General features: G+C 43.1%; 1 pseudogene across 1 annotated transcript; it reads right to left on the reverse strand.

Annotated features, from left to right (window-relative positions):
- Window positions 1–11462: 11462 nt before the first annotated feature.
- LOC309554274 (small ribosomal subunit protein eS6-like) lies at window positions 11463–12253 on the reverse strand (annotated as a pseudogene). Its single transcript has one exon. The product of its transcript is annotated as a small ribosomal subunit protein eS6-like (transcript).
- Window positions 12254–14543: the final 2290 nt, after the last annotated feature.

Below are 14543 nucleotides of genomic sequence, written 5' to 3' on the forward strand. Positions count from 1 at the left end.
TGACCATGTGATAGAGTGGAGTTCTGCTTTAGTCACCCGCTGTAGTAAAAATTTGTCTGTGAGAAACATGGCAATCCTAGAATAGCTACCATGTACTCTAGAATAAAAGGAATAGTCCCTTTCAGTAGTGTGGAGACATCGCCATGGATCGTAAAGACCCTCACCAAAGCACATGGGTCCTACGCTTGGTCTACGTCTCCACCCCACTGAAGAGCAATCAATGCTAGCATTCATGACTGCATTAAAGTCGCCACATACAATTAATGAACCTTGTTGATGTTTTTTGACCAAGGTAATCATTTTACGAATGAATTTCATTGGTTTCTGGTTTGGAGCATAGAGGTTTAGAATCGTATAAATGACCCCGTTAAGTTCCACAGCGAGCATTTCTGTTGAATCCGGGTCTCCCTGTAGATCTGGATGTGGGTGCAGGTGAGGGTGCATCTCTGGGGATGAGGCCCCCCCCCTCTAAGGAGATCCAGGCCCTTTTCCAGGGAAGTTATGGAGTGAGAAGTGTTGTTCAGAGTTACCATCAGTTTGGCTGGAAAGCCCCATTTGTATAGGATTTTGTGGTTCTTCAAAATCTTGGTTATGGGAATACGGTTGTTTCTGGCAGACATCGTTACTTGGGATAAGTCCGCGTAGAGGGATACGCCCGCATATGGGTCTGGCAGTGCAGCATTTTGGCGGGAGAATCGCATGAGTCTATCTTTTATATGGAAAAAGTGGATTCTAGCGATGACATCCCTCAGGACATTTTCAGGGATATGGGCTGGCTTTGGAAGTCTGTGTGCTCTGTCAATGATCACATCAGTAGTGGAGAGCTCTGGGATTGTTTTCAGCATAAGTTGTTGCAGGAATTCAGTGAGGTCTGCAGGTTTGACAGATTCTAGGATACCTCTGAATTTAATATTTTTCATTTTCATTTCTTCCTCTAGATCAACATGAGCATCTACAAGCTCATTGTGTGCCCCTGTGAAAATCTCCATCCTTTGCTCAGCACAATCCACTCTGTCCCCTAAAGCATTTATCTCTCTCCTTGTCGTTTTCATAAATGCTGCCATATCCTTCTGAAGGGCACCTCTTAAAGTCAGGAGCATATCTTTCATGGTAATATCAGTTATTGTCTGCCCTGTGGTTGGAAAGGCATCTAGCTGCTGTGCTGTGGTGTCTGTCTCCTCCATATCTTCCCCCTGTGAATAAGATGGGGCCGTGCAGTGAGGCAAGGAAAGCCTCATTTTCTGCTTAACAGGGCTATAAAGGGGGGAGGATGGCACTGGATTGTGCTCTGTTAAGGACTCACCGGCATTTGTGAGGCTGGATGGCTGTGGATGGTCAGCTGAGCGTGGCTGGGAAGCAGTGCTGTGTGAGGAGCCAGCGCCATCTTGGCTGCTCCAGCCTGATGAGGAGGTGAAGTATTCCATCAGTTTTCGGGGGATCTCCCGGTTCTTACATTTCCCCACTGTGGCCATCCTGATCTCCACACAGTAGAGCAGGATTGAGGCTAGACATTAGCTCCGGATGGTCGCTGGTGATGGCTGTGGATGACCTGTTGTGAGGAGCAGCGGTTTCACACCACCATCCGCTCCGGATGCTGGCTCCGCCTCCTGGACACACCCTTTTAACCAGTTCTGTATCCAAGAGCAAACCTTCTGGTCGTTGCCTACAGACCTTAATTTATAAATTAAGTGCTTGTGGGGAACTGTATCAAACGCCTTAGGAAAATTCAGGTACACCACATCCACTGGTTTCCCCCTATCTAGCTCACAGCTCACTTCCTCGTAGAATGTTAAGAGATTGGTTTGACAAGAACGCCCTTTTTTAAACCCGTGCTGATTACTGCTGATGATGTTGTTTGTCCCTTATCATCCCCTCTAGAAGTTTACATACTATTGACGTCAGGCTAACCAACCTATAATTTCCCGGGATATGCCTCTGCCCTTTTTTTTAAATATTGGTATCACATTTGCTTTCCTCCAATCACCTGGTACAATTCCTGTCATAATACTGTCAGCAAAGATCAGGAACAGTGGTCCAGATATAGGTTTACTAAGTTCTTTGAGTAGTCCAATGAATTACTGCTAACCATACAGTCATGGTCAGTGCACCCCTCCTTTTCCTGTGTAAAGACTAAGGAGAAAAAAGCATTAAGCACGGTTGCCTTTTCAGTGTCCTCTGTAACCATCCTCCCAGCATCGTTATGTGTGCAACATGCTCTGCCCTAGTTTTTTTGCTGTTGATGTATTTAAAGAATTTCTTAGGGTTCTTTTTACTATCCTCCTCTATTTGTCTCTCAAAGTTGATTTTAGCCATTTTGATTTCATATTTACATTTCTTATTTTCTTTCTTGTATTGAAAGCTGATAATGTGCCATCCAATTTATATTTCTTGAAGGCCATTTTTTTTTCTTTTAATACGTTTTTTTAACATTACGGTTTAGCCAGCTAGGTTGGGCTTTGGCTCCTCTAAATGTATTTCCCATAGGAATGCACTATGAGATGCATTTGTTAAATATGTTCCTAAAGCATTCCCATTTTTCCTCCGTGGTCAGTGTTCCTAGAGTTGGGTCCCAGTTTACTTTCTCCATCATTGAGCAAAATTTGGTAACGTTTGCCCTTCTGAAGTTTTGGGTTCTTATGTTCTTTTGCCTTGCTATATTGTTATTTACGCTAAATGTGATCATCCTGTGATCGCTAGAGCCCAGGTTGTCCTGGACTCCTACCTCCGAGATTAGGTCTGGGTCATTCGTGATTAATAGATCATTTTCTCTAGTAGGAGAATCCACCAACTGAGACATGTAGTTGTCCTGTACGGTTTCCATGAAGAGACGGGCCTTCTGTGAGTGAGTAGCCCCCTCTTCCTAGTCACTGTTGTGATAATTGAAGTCCCCTAATATGATGACTGATCCCAGCTTTGCCACTTTACCCAACAATGATATAAATTCCAGCTCTACCTCCTCCCTTTGGCTTGGTGGTCTATAACAAACCCCCACAATTACTTTTCCCTTTTCTTCTGCCCTATGGAGTTCTACACACAATGATTCTAACTCTGTACTCATCCCTTCCGTAATATCACGGTATATCATGTGAGAGATTGAACGTTTCTGTTATTCCCACAAGGTCTGTGTCCTCCTTATGTATTAACAGTTCCAACTCATCCATTTTATTAGCTAGGCTCCTGGCATTTGCATATACCCCTTTTATTTTTGTGGAAGTTGATAGTGAATGGTGCTTACTTTTCTTTCTGTTTGGTCTGAGGTTTGCCCCCACAGACCCCCCCCCCCCCGATTTTAGACAATGACCTAATCCGGCTCACCACTCACAGTCTCTTATAATGTCACTCAGTATCTAATAGTGCTTACAGTCACTTTACAGTCACAGGTCACAGTCACAGTTCACATTCTCAGTTCACAGTCAGTCATAGTTCACAGTCACTTAGCTTTCCCCTTCAGTTCACAGTCACAGCCCACAGTTCATGGTCAGTCACAGTTCACAGTCACTTAGTTTTCCCCCTCAGTTCACAGTCACAGCCCACAGTTCACGGTCAGTCACAGTTCAGTCACTTAGTTTTCCCTTTCTGCCCCCCCCCCCCCAATCAGCTGATCAGTCCCCTACTCACGTCCCTGCTGTTGTTCCCTCTGTCCTCCTGTCCGTCATCTGCCGCCGCTATCGCCGCTCTGTCACCGGTCCCTCAGGTCCCCTGCACCGGCACCCAGCTTCCTTGTGCGTCTTCCCTGCACATTTCACCTGCGGCTCCTCCTCCTCCTTCTCCTCGCACACAGCTCCCTCGCTGCTCGCAGTTGCTGCTTCGTTCCACTCACACACACACTGCTTCCGGGTACGCTCTCCTCTTCCTGACTTCTGGGTGTAATAATGTTGCTTTTCTATGCTCATCTGTTTGTATTTTCTTACAATACCCATTAAAGATTTTTTGAAAGGAAAATCAATACCCCACATACCACAAATCCATATCCATTCCCAATTATTTTTCAAAAATTAAAAAAATAGGCTTCAGGTAAGTTTTTGCTAGAAAATGGCTAATGTCTGGACGGTATAATAGCACTTGAATAGGCAGCAAATTAAAACAGACAAGTCAAGTTTTTTTTGCAATAACAATAAAATGCATTATTGGCAGGAGCATCTAGCGCTCCTGATCCTCATTCCAGCATCCTGGGTTTGGCTGTGGCATTCTGCTTGTTTGTTTGTCCACCTGCAAGGTGATTAATGTGGCCAGTCTCTGGGTGAAGACCAAACCTGATTTAAGCAAGGCAAGCCTGCAGTGTCATGCTTGTGATATTGCGTTTGTAACACGTTTTCCAAGCTACCTGTTTGTCTGCTCGGGTAATTGGATTTCACTGTGTATGACTTCAGATAGGATATTGACTATTCTCTGAACTTTGCCTGCCTTTTGCTTGGATTGTCGTTGAACCACTCTGCCTGTCTACCAACCACAAGTAACGGTTTCCTTCGCTCAGTTTGCACCTGCCCCGGTGTGGTGACCAATCACTATAGAGCTGTGTATAAGTCCTGGGGGCAACTGAGTACCAGTAGACCTGATTGCCTTATGGGTAAATGGGGTGCTATAGGTGAAGAACACAGAAGCCAGCTATATTGTCTGACCACCTGCGTTAGGGATAAGCGTAACATTTATCTGGGAGACAATGACAACAAATATTGCTTTGTGGGTAGACAGTTTGTAAGTATAAAGATATTATGACTAAAATAAATATGAATATGATGAGTAAATGATGAATAAATGGAAAATAAAGATTTAATTTGCTACAATGATATCTCTAATCTGTAATGAGCAAATAGTCCCTCACTCTATACATTTGTTTTTGGTTTGTTGAAAAAGTTAACACAACATTCGCAGAAACAAATTTAACTGTCTATTACATTTATTTTTATTCAGTTGTAAAAATAAAAAATTTTTTAGGACCTTCATGACCTTTGATAATATATAAATATTATCAATAATTTCTCTAAATCCTTCCTTTTTACGAAATAGTTGATTACCTTTCGGCTGTACATGCCCTATGTAGTATTTCCTGGTTGAATGATCACTGCAACAACCAGCTGCAGTAATTATTAAGTATAACTGCCTGAATACATGACTTTAGCCCTCTTAGTTCACACAGTACATGAGCAGCTGTGATCTGATGCTGACCATTGCTGAAATAAACTACTAGCATAAAAAAAGATATTTCCTGACAGACTCCATGGCAGCATACGTTTGGGTAGGCCCCGCCTCCTCTCCTACCTCATAGGACCCCACTCCCATAAATCTTTGCTCCCTTTCAGCATCAGTGTTCTTTTTTCGTCCTCCTCATACATACGGTGTTATGTTCCTACTATTCCAGTCCTACACTTTGAAGCAGAAGGGGTCATAGAGTCTCCGCTAAGCCCTGGCTATTAGCAGGGTATGGAGGGGGCAATGGAAGAAACCCCTTGCAGGAGCTTGGGGGTCTGGCCGAGAGAGCCCTGCTGCCGCGGGTAGCCTAAATTTGCCCGAAGATATGGACCGGTGGTGTGCCTCTGGGACCCTTCTCTGCTCTGGGCAGGGAAGTAAGCCCTGTTATGGGACATCTTTTTTACTTCGTTTTTACTTCAGTGCTTATTCTATTTGTCAGTGTCTTAGGATGTTACTCACTGTGGCTTGGTTGAGTGCGGTTTATTTAGCTGGGTGTCACATTTTCAGAGTCCGCTTTATGCCCCTGCTATCTGTGCCCGGCGGCTCCCGGTCTCGCCGTGGCCGCATCTGCGGCCGCCCCTTCCGGGTTGCGCGGCGCTTCTGCGCATGCGCGGTAGCCTTCGGGCACAGGATTCGGTGCGCATGCGCGGGGATGACGCGTGACGTCACTCGCGCATGCGCGGCAGCGTTCGGCGGCCGTGAGGCGGCATATTTAAAGCCTGTGTTTGTCAGAGCTGGTGGGAAGGTCGGCACGTTGTAACAGCCTCCCCCAGACTCTGACTAGCGTTATTCAGGTAAGAATCGTAATTTTGAAAGGATTTTTTGGCAGTTTTTTCTTCTCTTAGAAATTCTTGGTACAAGTATGTCCTTTTATATCTGGCTGTAGGAAGAGTGTTTTCTTCGCCCTCTGTTGTTGTGATCATGGACGCTTCTCCGCCCCCTAGTGGCCAGCCCGCTCATACCAGGTATGTGCTGGGCATTTAAGGGGGGGGAGGTCTCTGTGTTTTCTCTTATGTATCGCTACATATCTCTATCTCTAGCTCTTCTAGGTCTGATCAGCAGCCTAACGCACGCAGAGATGACAGACGTTCAAAGTCGCATCACCGGCACTCCTCATCCAGGTCCAGATGCAATTCACCCCATAATAGGGGACGTGATGGCAAAACTTCTGGTTCAACACATCATGGCCGTTCTGACCGCCGGCACGGGAAGAAATGCTGGGGATGTGGTACCATAGTAACGGAGGCATCAGATTGCATCATTATCTGGACGATCTCCTCCTTCTGTCCCAGGACAGACGTCAGTTACTCTTACATCTGGAACAAGTGATCTCTACGCTTCAGGAATTCGGTTGGATTCTGAATCTAGAAAAGAGTCATCTGGTGCCTACGCAGTCGCTGGTGTTTCTTGGGGCACTGTTCAACACGGTGAAGTGCACCATTTCCCTGCCAGAAGAGAAAATTCCTGTAGTCCAGAGCAGGGTGTCTCACGCTCTCGCTGCCTCTCGTCTCACTGCTCGTCAGTGTCTAAAGGTAGTAGGGACGCTCGTAGCCACCTCGCCCATGGTGAAGTGGGCTATGTGGAAGCTGAGACCCTTCCAGAAGGGGTTTCTCCAACAGTGGACGACGGAGAATCTGTCACAAGTTATTCACCTGACTCCATTCATGAAGGGATGACTTCCCTGGTGGTTACGCCATACAAATCTGACCAACTGCCACTCAATCGCTCCAATTTCCTGGATTAAGATAACTTCCGATGCCAGCAGTACCGGTTGGGGAGCCCACTGTCTGTCCAAAGTGGCACAAGGCAGATGGAACTTTCCCGGTCATGGAGTGGTGTCCAACATTCTAGAACTGCGAGCTGCCCTCAAAGCCCTTCAGGCTTTTCACCATCTAACGCAGGGGGCCTCAGTGCTGCTAAGGATGGACAACACCACGGCAGTGGCTTATGTCAAGAGGCAGGGAGGAACGTGCAGTATGTCTCTCCTCCAAGAAACAGAGCCGATCATGACATGGGCTCAGCATCATCTGGCCAATCTTTCAGCGGTCTTTGTCCCGGGAGTGTTGAATGTGGAGGCAGACTTCCTATCCCGTTTCCAACTAGACAACAACGAGTGGTCCCTCCATCAGGAGGTGTTCAACTGGGTGCTGTCCCTGGGGATTTCGCCAGAAGTGGATCTGTTTGCGAGTCCACGCAACAAGAAGCTTCAGAAGTACTACACGAGATTCAGAGATCCTCGAGCCTTCGGAGCGGATGCCCTCACGGACAGGTGGAACTTCCAGTCTGCTTATGCCTTTCCACCAGTGCCAATAGTACTCCAATTCCTGCGGAGACTGAAGATGGAGGAAGTAGAGATAGTGGCAATAATCCCCTTCTGGCCCAACAGACCATGGTTTCCCCTGCTGTCCCTTCTCAGCTTCAGGGATCCAATCCCTCTACCCCTCAGGCCAGACCTTCTATCCCAGGGTCCTACTCTGCACCCATGCCCGGCACGGCTGCACCTCAGGGCTTGGTTCTTGAGAGGGAGAGGTTGGAAGCTCTCAGATGTCCAGAAGAGGTGATCCCTACTCTCATGAGTTCAAGAAGACCTAGCACTAACAGGGTATATGAAAGGATATGGGCCAGATTCATGAGTCATCAGGCCCAGGGGTCTGGTCCAGTAGGTACACCTACTATTCAGCAGATTCTAAGTTTTTTACAGTCTGGTCTGGATCTGTCCCTCTCGGTTAGTTCTCTCTGGGTACAAGTCTCCGCCATTTCAGCCTTCACCGGAATTCAGTGGGCAAGTCATCATCTGATTCAGCAATTTTTTAAGGGCGCAGTCAGGCTTAGGCCTCAGAGAAGGCCAAGATTTCCAAAATGGGATCTCCCATTAGTTTTGGACTTTTTTTCTTCAAAGGATGTTGCCTCCATGACTATCAAGGAACTTACGTTGAAGACAGCATTTTTGGTGGCCATTACCTCCGCTAAGAGGGTTTCTGAGATACACAATTTGGGTCACAAAGAGCCTTTTTTTACCTTTTTTCAAGACAGGGTGGTCCTAATCCCTATGCTGGGGTCAAATCCAAAAGTGACCTCTGTCTTTCACGAAAATGCTGAGATAGTTCTTCCCACTTTCAGAACTAATGAGGAATCTTCAGTCCATCCTCTAGACGTGGGCAACACTCTAAGTCAATATTTGGAGGCCACATCCTCCTTCCGCCAATCGGATTTCCTTTTCGTTCTGCTCCATGGCAAAAAGAAAGGAATGCGTGCATCTTCTAGAGCAGTGGCTGCGTGGATCGTTCAGGCTATCCAATGGGCGTATAGAGCGAAGGGCTTGGCTCCTCCAGAGGCGATTACAGCTCACTCTACAAGAAGCGTCGCTACGTCTTGGGCAGCTTCCAAGCACGTCGCGCCTGACGTGATCTGCAAAGCAGCATCCTGGTCATCTGTTAATACTTTTCTTTCCCATTATTGTATTGAACCTGCTGCTTTATCTTCCGTTAATCTTGGCGTTCAAGTCTTGTCAGTTGACAGTGCCAATTAAAGTTTTCTTTGTTCAGCATCTTCCCACCCGGGAGTGTATAGCGAGTTATTTCCCAAATGTATGCTGCCATGGAGTCTGTCAGGAAAACGGAAAATTGATATCAAATACTTACCGTAATTTTCCTTTCCTGATGGACTCCATGGCAGCAGGAGTCCCCTCCCAATTCCTGAGTAGGCTAGTTACAGAACACTGATGCTGAAAGGGAGAAAAGATTTATGGGAGTGGGGTCCTATGAGGTAGGAGAGGAGGCGGGGCCGACCCAAACGTATGCTGCCATGGAGTCCATCAGGAAAGGAAAATTACGGTAAGTATTTGATATCAATTTTCCGTTTTAAATTCTATATTGTCTTTAATTTACTCCTACTTAATTCTCCTTTTATTCATCTGTTTCAATATATTTTTTTTCATAACGTTATGTTAAAGTCACAACATGTTTAGATATTTGTTTTATTTGTTAATAATAATGTTGATGTGCATTGTACTAGCGTAAATTTTGGTGTTCTTATTCTTTTATTTTGCAGTAATGTTTTTTATTTTAAACTATCACTGGTCAAAACTGTAAAACGTTCACATTTTAGTCTCTTTTTTGTCTTGAAATTAGAAGTTACAATAACATCAAAAGAAATACACACATCACTTTGTCTCAAAAGTAATGAAGTTATAACAAAATTAAAAGGCACCTAAATATAATTCAGAGTGATCCCGACCATTTGCGGAAAGCCTTCGAAAATTTCCCACAACCAGTTTGGGCTAGGTACATAAAAAAGCAATATTATTGTATTACTGATACAAAAGTACAGGTATTTTTTGATGCATCTTCACAACCCTGCATCAAGGGCTAAACAATGCAAATGCTAGTGTGCTGTGGTGCTATTTATTCACTTCAGCTCTGGAAGATTTACCCCCCTTCATGACCAGGCCATCTTTTGCAATTCGACACTAGGTTAGTTTAACCGACAATTTTGCGGTCGTGCGACACTGTACCCAAGTATATTTTTTCCACAAATAGAGCTTTCTTTTGGCATTTGATCACCTCTGCTTTTTTCTTTTTTACTCTATAAAACAAAAAAAGGCTGACAATTTTGAGAAAAAAAAACAATATTTTTTTTATTTTCTGCTTTAAAACAGATCTAATAAAAAAAAATGTAATTTAAAAAATCAAATGTCTTTATAAATTTAGGCCAATATGTATTCAGCTAAATATTTGGTAGATAAAAAAAAAAAACTCCCAATAAGCGTACATTGGATTGCGCAAAAGTTATAGCGTCCAAAAACTGTGGCATATATTTATGGAATTTTTATTTATTTATTTATTTATTTTTTACTAGTAATGGTGGCAATCAGCAACTTATAGTGGGACTGCGATATTGCAGCGGACAAATTGGACACTAACTGGCACTTTTTTGGGAGCCAGTGGCACTAATACAGTGATCAGTGCTAAAAATATGCACTGTCACTGTACTCATAACACTGGCTGGGAAGAGGTTAACATCAGGGGCGATCAAAGGGTTAACTGTGTGCCTAGCCTGTGTTTTGGTGTAGTGGGAGAGGTGCTTTTACTATTGGAAGCCATGGATCAGTGCACCTGCTTTGCAGGAACACAGGATCTATGTCTTCTGTACTGACAGAACGGCAATCTGTCTTGTGTACATAGCCAGACTGCCGTTCTGCCTGTGTACCGAATGATCAGTGGGTGCCGTGGACATCGAGTCCATGGGACCCACTAAACAGCTCCTGCTGTGTAGAATCATGCACTCACGCCTGCTAGCAAGAAGTGCAGGATCACGTATATATAAACTGTAAAATTCCTATAGGGTGGTCTGCAAGTTTTTATTATTAAAATGGTAACTCAGAAACAAAAATATAGTATATTGCAACTTACCAATTCTCAGATGTGGTGACTTCATTTGTCTTTTCTTAGCTTAGCTTTTTTTCCCTTTTTTCTTCAATGATCCAGATAGTAACACACTCCCTGTCTTGAGGGTGTCTGCATTCTGGATTACCTAATAATACCTTTGGAAAGCAGCATTGTCAGTCTAGGGAGAAGGTAGTGATAGAATAGCAGATTTAGATGGACCTGACTAACAAACTGAAGGTAAACTCCAGTTAACACTGTATACAGTATAAACAATACCAGCTAACAGTTTTTTTTTCTTTTCTAGGATAAGGGTTTTACATAAATATTAAAAATGTACTATTGTAAGCACCCCTGTCAGTGATAAATGTTTTATCATAACTCCCTAACTGCTACATTGTCTAGACAGTTTGGTCTGGTAAAGGAAGTTGAAAAATAAAATACTTACTTGCCAGATCACCAGGTAAAATTACAAATGCAGCCATCACATATAAAAAAAGTTTACTTTTCACTGCTTTAAGGCAATATATCCACAATACAGCACACTGCAATTCATTGTGACATAATACCATGTGTTGTCGCATCAGAAAAAAAATGGTGCTTTCCTTCGGACTTTCTGGTGCATTGGCATCCCATTCAAATGAATCAGATTCTGTAATGCAACACACTAAAGCTGGTTCAAAGGGGACCTTTACCACTTGAAGAGCATGCCTTTTCGGTCACTTTTGAAATATTTTTTGTAAAAATCTGTATTTTTTTCTAGAAAATTACGTAAAATGCCAAAACATTACTTTTTAAAGCAGATGCCATAGAGAATAAATTGGTGGGTGTTGCAATTTTTTTTTTTTTTTTTTTCATTTACAACAAATTTATTTAAACCATGAGGCTTTACTTCTGGCTAAATTCAGATTTAGACGTAGAGGCTCTCAGTGACGAAAGTCTACACCTCTTGGCAATCTGCTCCTGGCGCTTCTCTTTTGCTTCCTTTGTTCTCTTAGCAAGCAGCTTGGCATACTCTGATGCTTCCTCCTTATTCTTCTGAGTGCCCTGCTTCTTCAGGGCAATACGTCTGCGCTTGTGTTGAAGAACTCTAGGTGTTACAAGACGCTGGATCTTGGGGGCCTTAGTCCTGGGCTTCTTCCCTTCCTTAGCTAGAGGCTTTCTAACCACATATTGGCGCACATCATCTTCTTTGGACAGGTTGAAGAGCTTGCGGATTCTGCTTGCCCTTTTAGGACCCAAACGGCGTGGAACAGTGTTGTCTGAGGCCAGGGATGTCCTTCTCACCTTTCCTGACAATCACCAAGTTCAACACACTTAAGTTGGCATCTACAATACAGCCACGCACAGACTTGCGTTTGCGCTCGCCAGTCCTCCTGGGGTGGTAACAGGAGTGACCTTTGCTCAACAGCAGACGAACACGTCCGTGGGTGAGAACTCCCTGTTTCATGGGGAAACCTTGCTTATCGTTGCCTCCACTGATGCGAACAACATATCCCTTCCATTCCTCACCCAAAGGATCAGCTGAAACTTCTGTGGCCATGCGTTTCTCATAAAAAGTACGCAGCTTGCGTTCATCGTCAACTTCAATCAGCTTCTGGCAGCCAGTGGCTGGGAAAGAGATATTAAGCTTCATGTCTGCACAGCCTATCTCAGGTTCCCCGCCGGAAAGAGCGGGTGTTGCAATTTTATGTCACACGGTATAATACCCAATTGTTTGGTAAAATTTAAAAGGCAGTGTTAAACAAAGTAAAAAGATACCAAACATGTCACGTTTTAAAATTGTGCACGCCTGTTCAACGGCGACAAACAAAGTAAATGTTACCATCCATTTGCAATACTTTAAGAGCCTTTACAGGTTACCACTCTAGATTTACACAGGAGGTCTAGTGCTAGAATGGTATGATATTCATGGTGATAACTCACATGTGTGGGACGATCGCTATTTGCGTGCGTGCAGGACCGATGTATGTGTTGCCTTTGAGTGAGAGGATGGAGGAGCTTTCATTTGTTTTTATATTTTTTTTTTTTTACACTGTTTCTGTTATCTAAATATCCCCTGTGATAGCAATAGGCAGTGACAGGTACTCTTTATGTAGAGATCTGGGGTCTATTAGACCCCAGATCCCTCCTTTGCCCTTAAAATAATTTGATCACACTAAGATTAATGTTATCAGATGATTTTCATTTTTAGAAATTCAGCTGTGTAAATCCAGGGAAAGCAGAAGCAATGTACGCTCATCACTTTTTGTTTCCTATATCATAGAGGCAAAAAGAGCCATTCCGGTCTCTATTTGCCTCTATGATCAGCTGGCAGAAGTGCTGGCTGGTTAACTGGGTCTACCGGTGGGAAGGGAGAGCCCGAGAGAGCCGCAGAAAGTGGCAGTGGGGGGAGGGCATCTCCCACCCACTGCTTGTAAAAGCAATCCAGTGGCTAGTTAGGATTGCTCTTAACCTCCCTGGCGGTATGATTATGTCAGGAATTATGTACCAAAAGCGGTACAATTTTTTTCATGGAAATTTGGCGTTATGTATTATAGACCTACAATTCTTAGTAATTACTGACTTAAACCTGACCAAAACAAGAGTCTAGTAGACATCCCAGATGTGATAAATTTGAAACACAAACGCATGAATTATAATCGAATCAATAATATAATTTTATTATATAATATATAATATATATAATAAAATTATATTATTGATTCGATTATAATTCATGCGTTATATATTATATATATATATATATATATATATATATGTGTGTGTGTGTGTGTATATATATATATATATATATATATACACACACATATATATATATATATTATATAACGCATGAATTATAATCAAATCAATAATATAATTTTATATATATATATATATATATATACGTGTGTATATAGGTATATATATATATATATATATATATATATGCATATATATATATATATATAATATAAAATGTATGATTTATTACCATATTCTTTGTATCAATAAATCGTTTTGGAAAAAAAAAAATGTGTTATGTGTTTTGTGCAACGTTTTTTTTTTTTTTTTTTTTTAATTTCCCTCCCTAGTTCCGCTCCCATGCAGCATTGCTGCTGCAGGGAACGGAACTAGGAAGTCATCGGACCGACAGACTCTCGGCGGGACTCTCGGCTGGTGGTCACAGCAATGAGAGATCATCGCTGGATCGCCAGGAGAAGGTAAGAGACACCGCTGCGCTCTCTGCACATCTACCCCGAGCGTGACTCGGGGATACCGATCCTAACCTAAAAAATCCACCCCGAGTCACGCTCGGGATTACTGCCCAGGAGGTTAAAAGACAACCAACCGTCGGCTCTAAAAACAATAACCAGTTGAAGTCCAGTGATGTAGCAGTACGTGTATACTGTACATAAGAGAGCCTTGTGGAGGAGGACTGCTAGATAGCTAAAAAAGTATCAACCAAAGTTGAGTAACATTTCTACTGTTAAAGTTGAACTCTGGAGACAAATTAATATAGCTTTGTATACTATACATTAGGAAATCTAATTTATGAATGTATACATCCATACATTAGATGTATTTTTTTTTTTTTAAATACAAGCAGTGTAAGTACCTGAATTAGACTAGGTAATAGCTTCTTGCAGTCCAGTGTATAGCAGAGTTTAGACTAATGCCTCGTATACACGCGTCGATAGTTGGCCGTGAATTTTCGGCCAACGTCCGATCGGCCGATTTTCGGCTTGTTAGTATGATGCTTTCGACAACCGACTCCGACTTTTCGGCCGAAAAAAATCTGGTGTGCAGGCTATAAAATTTTTGTTGGCCGTCAACACAACGGCCGATTTTCCGTCAGTCAGTACAGATTTCGGGAGACAAAAATCTGATGAGCAAGACTGGGCATGCTCAGAGAAGAAAAAACACACAGAAAGTAAACCAGCACATGACATCACTATTGAAGTTGATTTTTGTTGGCCGAAAAAA

The sequence above is a fragment of the Pelophylax lessonae genome (genome assembly GCF_965119305.1).
Source record: "Pelophylax lessonae genome assembly, chromosome: 4".
In the NCBI taxonomy this organism is placed as follows: domain Eukaryota; kingdom Metazoa; phylum Chordata; class Amphibia; order Anura; family Ranidae; genus Pelophylax; species Pelophylax lessonae.